Source organism: Nannospalax galili, unplaced genomic scaffold (assembly GCF_000622305.1).
Source record: "Nannospalax galili isolate Female #2095 unplaced genomic scaffold, S.galili_v1.0 scaffold427, whole genome shotgun sequence".
NCBI lineage: Eukaryota > Metazoa > Chordata > Mammalia > Rodentia > Spalacidae > Nannospalax > Nannospalax galili.
In genome coordinates, this window is record NW_008356259.1 from 205,918 (window position 1) to 211,208 (window position 5,291).

Consider the following 5,291-nt stretch of genomic DNA (forward strand, 5'->3'; position numbering starts at 1 on the left):
AGATCAACTGCTTTAATACCCTGGGTTCTCAAATTCTTATTAGAAACTTGTGATGTTGGGGCTTATTTTGTGCGGCAGCAGATGCAGAAGGTCAATTTGGTTTTGCCTGCCACTACAACCCCCACCTGCCCCCAATTACCTGGATAAAGTAATGGCAGAATTTGCAAAGCTACAGAAGAGTTCTTTCATCTGAGAGCAAAGATGAAAACCAACCAGAGAATTCTTCCTGCCGTGTACACTAGCTCTTTTCTCTTCTAAAGGTTTGATGTTCGATAATGAATAAATTAGGATAAAATACGAATGCACTGGTAAGGACCCAGCAGGAAACGCTTGCAGTGGAGCCAGATCCCAATCAGCAAATGAAAGGATTTCATCTTGGTCTCAAGACAGCCTGGCAAGTTTGCTTATTTAGAGGCAAATTGAAAATGGAAACGGAAGCATGTGTGCATAACTCTGTGTGTGTGTGTGTGTGCATGCGTGCGCGTGCCCACAAGGGAGATAAGTGGACTCAGAAAGTTTCCACTTTTGGAAGCACCAGAGTTTTATATAACTGTCTGTAAGTAATTTCCTTATCATGTACTTTATTCTGATTCATTATTTCCTTATTCTTGATTAAACTGGCATACATGCTTACTGATGGACATAATGTTTTCCCGTTGGGTGACTGAACATCTTTGAAAGCTAAGTCCTATAAAGTATCTAGATTCTTGGCATAAATTGGCATACTCTCATAGAGTAAACTTGAGCCATTTACAAAAGTGCAGATTGTGTGGAAAGAGGCTTTATACTGAATCCTATCAAGTGCTTCATGGATTTGGTGTTAATATTTCTTTTCCTCTTTTCCTATAGTATCAAATTTGGATTGCGTCTCTCTTCCTGGTCTCCTTCACAAGCATTACTTCTTTGAAATGTTACCACATATCCTTACTCTAAGGACAGTGCCATTAAGTAGTTGAACCAGTTTCATTTAAAAACCAATTCGGAGGCTAACAACTTCGCACACCTGTAGCATCATCCACCATCCCCTGCCTTTGCCTATCTCCTCACACCTGCTTTCCCAAGGGAGCTGTCACATGATGATAGCAACTCCTAACTTTATCCTGTCACTCAGCTTTAAATAGAGGCTGGCTTTTGTCTACAGCCCTCCCTCTATGCTGACGTGCCTCAAAGAGATAGGAGCTTTTGTGCTGGCTTATTTCCTAAACAGCATTAAGATTCCCTGGAGAGGCACTTGTCAAGTAGATAGAGATATTTTCATGGCACTTTCCCTTATTTTTACTGTGTAGCTTTTCCATCCCATTTCAGACACTAGGATCTGCTGTGCAATAGGTCATGAGAAAAGTTGTAATACAGGTTTAATATATTGAATACGTGTGTGCTTTTGCATTATATCAATTATATCACCCATTCCTGCTTTCTGGAACATTTTAAATGTACACTCTATTTACCTGAGTAGCACAAAATGGGTTTTCCCACCGTCTGCAAGATTTTATTAAATGTCTTCACAGAGCAACATCCAGCCTCCAGATGGTTCTGCTGAGACCCTGCTATGCAGAAGGCACAGGCTGGGCATGACAGGGTACTCTGATTTCCTATCCTTCTGTTTTGAGATGGGAGTGGTGGACAGGAACTCATCTTTAGCTTCCACGATGCTCACGTGGTCAGGCAGGGGCTTCTCAGGGCCAGCCTTACCACTTGGGTACCAGGGTGGCAGCGTCTTAACTTTGACTCCAAGCACACCTTGTCTGAAGAGCTCATATCGCTGTGGGAAGGTAGTAGTTATCAGGCCTCGACTGTGGATCATCAGACTGTCCACAAACTTCATGGACTTAACTTTCTGTCCTTGAAGCGTCCCAGACGCCACAGTCTCAAAGCCCTCGAACCCCACTCTTCAGGCCTTCACACCTCAAGTGCTCTCCTGGGAATTTGTAGAGACTGTGCCTGGGCAAATCACAGGGACCTCTTGTGGCCACCTTTTCTGTATAAAGCTGTACACTGACCTCAGGGAAGCCAAACCTCTTCTGGACTACTGCAGTCAAGCAACCCTCTAAGCCACCATCCACTCTCATGGAAAACATTCTGTGTCTTTGTGACTAAGATAATGATTTCTGTCCTAACGGGTGAAACTCAGGCTTCAACTCCAGAGTAGCAATCATTAGGCAGCTCCCAGGTGAGAAACTCATTGAGCTCAACTTTGAAGATGCCATTAGCAACAAACTTCCTCTAGGAAATTGGTTGTCATATTGCTGTAGCGGGTGTCGAAGAACAAAACTTTCAAGCGACGCTGAGGGAGGGAGAATCTGTTTTCTCCAGGGAACCATGCTACTTGGTAGGTTATTTAATCAATGGTAATCCATGTACACATGAGCACCACTAAATGGACTCTGCATTTTACACACACACAGACACTAACAGACACATACACACACGTATATGTAATAATCATCAAAGAGGGAGTTGGGGAGAGACATGGTAGGAGTTGGAGGGGGACTGGCAGTGGTGGAAGTGATGTGAATACTCATGTATGAAACTTCCAAAAATTGCTAAAAAATAATAAATAAATAAATAAATAAAAAAACAAATAAAAATAAGTATAGAGGCCCAGCTAGTATCTGGAGAGAAATTTTTCATGAAAAAGACACTTCCCCAAATCACACATCATTGGTTGCATACATACACACACACACACACACACACATACACACACACACACGTGTGTGTGTGTGTTTGTGGGTCCTGCAACCAGAGTGTCTCTATAGTTTTGTTTCAGTTTTTCAGCGCACAGCAGTAAATCACGTCATTTTTCATATTACCTGTGCCAATGTATATTTGGCTTGTTTTTTAGTACAGTTAAGATAAAATATGTAGAAAAAATATATGTAGTAATTTCATTACCTTATTACAAGGACAGTGTAATTCTAGCATTTAGCTTGCAGTAATAAAAATGATTTTTGATAAGAAATAGGAAGATATAGTAAGACAACTAACATCTGAAGCAGTGGGGTTGAATGACATTATGGAAAGTAAGTAAGATTTTCATATTCCTTTGTGAGAATTTAAAAATTTTAAAACCTTTTAAAGTTTAATAATTAAGATTTATTAAAGGGACAGTAAGTGCAACTAAGAAGACATAGAGGTAGGTATTGTAACCACAGTGAGATTAAAGTATGCTAAACTGACAGTAGTATTTTTATCTCACTCTAATAAAAATTCAGTACATTTAAATTGTATTTTCTCTTGACCTTATTTCCTCTCACTATCTTTATCTTCATCACTATCGAAGCTAAGATTTTTATCTGTTAATGAACAGTACAGTCTTCTGATGTTGGGGTTGTTCCGGGAAAGCAAGCATAAATGGCTACTACATAATTAACTGAATTTCAACTGTAAAGGGTGTCAGTGGCAGGGGAGAGGCAAATTCCTAGAAGAAAAGCAGCCAGACGAGGAAATGTGTTACAATGATAAATAAATAAAGCTGTCATTCTTTATCATTTCACTAGGTGGCATGTGACTGGCTTCAACGAAAATAAAATGACAGAAGCCAGGAAATTGTGATCAAAGAAATAAAAGGCTGTATCTGGGAGCTGTCTGTGTTTATGTATTTCCCTGTCTACTTGGGCAGCTCAGAACTTGGATATTTAGTAATTATATTGAGCATCAAATGGTATAGTCCATATAAAAGTGTTGTGAGCACCTCCTGCACAGTTCTGAATCAGTATATATTAGAATAGTTTAGTGTCATCAGTCCTCAAAGGATAGCTGTGGTTGCTTGTTTTGTTTTTCAAATGTTTAATATTAGTTATTAGGCAGGTCAAGAATTTATCTGATTTGTAATGATTTTAAATGATTTATAGAATCATTTAAAGCACTGAAATGTAAAACTACAGAAAATACAAATTTTGTTGTTTTCTAATTATTTATAAATTTTAGTTACATTTTCATATTGTAATGTAGGACCCAGAGATGCCCCTCATTCAGCCCCGCTCAACACCCCACTGATTGCTCTTTTCAGCTTCTGTGTAATGCTTGAAATGCACACCTGCTGCTACTCCTCCTCTGCTGTTCCCTTTCCAGGAAACTATAGATTAGATAAGACCAGGTATGAACACTGCTCTATAGAGTAAAAATAAAGACTCCTAACCACACAGACGGCCCCCACATTCCACAACCCTGAGAACAGCACCCACCAATAAAAAAAATCTATCAGTTCAAAGGTGTGTTGGGGCGAGCAGGATTCTTGGACCAACTACAAAGTGACACTGTTATTCCCCTCCTCTCTTTGTAACGTGTAAAGAGCCCCTTCTTCCCCCACCCGGGGCTCTCAGCACGGTTCCGTTATATCGGTGCTGTCTGAAAGCCCGAGCCTAAGCCCAAATAAACTATAAACCTTACTTTTGCATTTTTGGTGTGTTGGGTCCTCGGTGGTCTTTTGGGGGTCCTGTGATTGAGGTAGAACAGTACGAAGAACTGTTACCAGTGGTACCCTACAAGGAATTTGTAAAGTGCTAAAAAATGTTCCTCCAGTTCCATCTATGTGAAGGTAAGTCAAAGGTCCTGCTCAACCATGGCTGGCTTCACTTGGAAGCAAGGAGGAAACGTTTCCTCTGAGTTGACCCTCCTCTTTGTAGATTGGACACTGGTTCAAGTCCATCTGGTGGAGTCTCCATGGCCTCCCTGAACAAGAAGACAGGTGACTCACCACAGTTACAGAACATTTTGAGAGGTGCTCCATAGTCCCCTGGAACTTAGTTGACCTTGGAGGGCAAGGAGCAAAAACTGTCCTTTAAGTCCCTCTGACCAGATCAGTATAGGCCTCAAAGTATGGCTGTTAAACATCCAAGAAGGTTAATCCCACCAGTCTGGTACTTTTAATTACCATGCATGTTGGAACAGGTAAAAGAAAGGAGCTAGGGGCTCCTCCCAAGCCTATGTGACCCCTAAGGAACATATCCTCAAATGACCTTAAGAGTAAAATTAAATTGGTTTATTTGGGCCAACTGTATGGTGTTAAACACCCAAAAGGAAATTATAACCAAACATTAAAGTGATTAGTATATTTCTTTAAGAGTTTAGGGGATTACTTCCCAGACATTAGGCTTAAATCCATATAAAATGTTATTTAGACAATTATTGCTCATTGATGATTCTGTTCCTAATCAGAAAGTGCTGCTCAGATATAAGACTTCCAAGTTTTGGTCTCCAATACTGTAGGGCCCATCTGTAGGTAAGGGAGACAACCTGCTATTTTTCTCAAATGATGGCTAATTTTGCTTTCTCCCACTATCTAAAAG

The 5,291-nt window shown here is 40.4% G+C and overlaps 1 pseudogene; it reads right to left on the bottom strand.

The window, feature by feature from the left end:
- Nucleotides 1–1,547: 1,547 nt before the first annotated feature.
- Nucleotides 1,548–5,291, bottom strand: part of LOC103751047 — a 37,767-nt pseudogene continuing 34,023 nt past the window's right edge.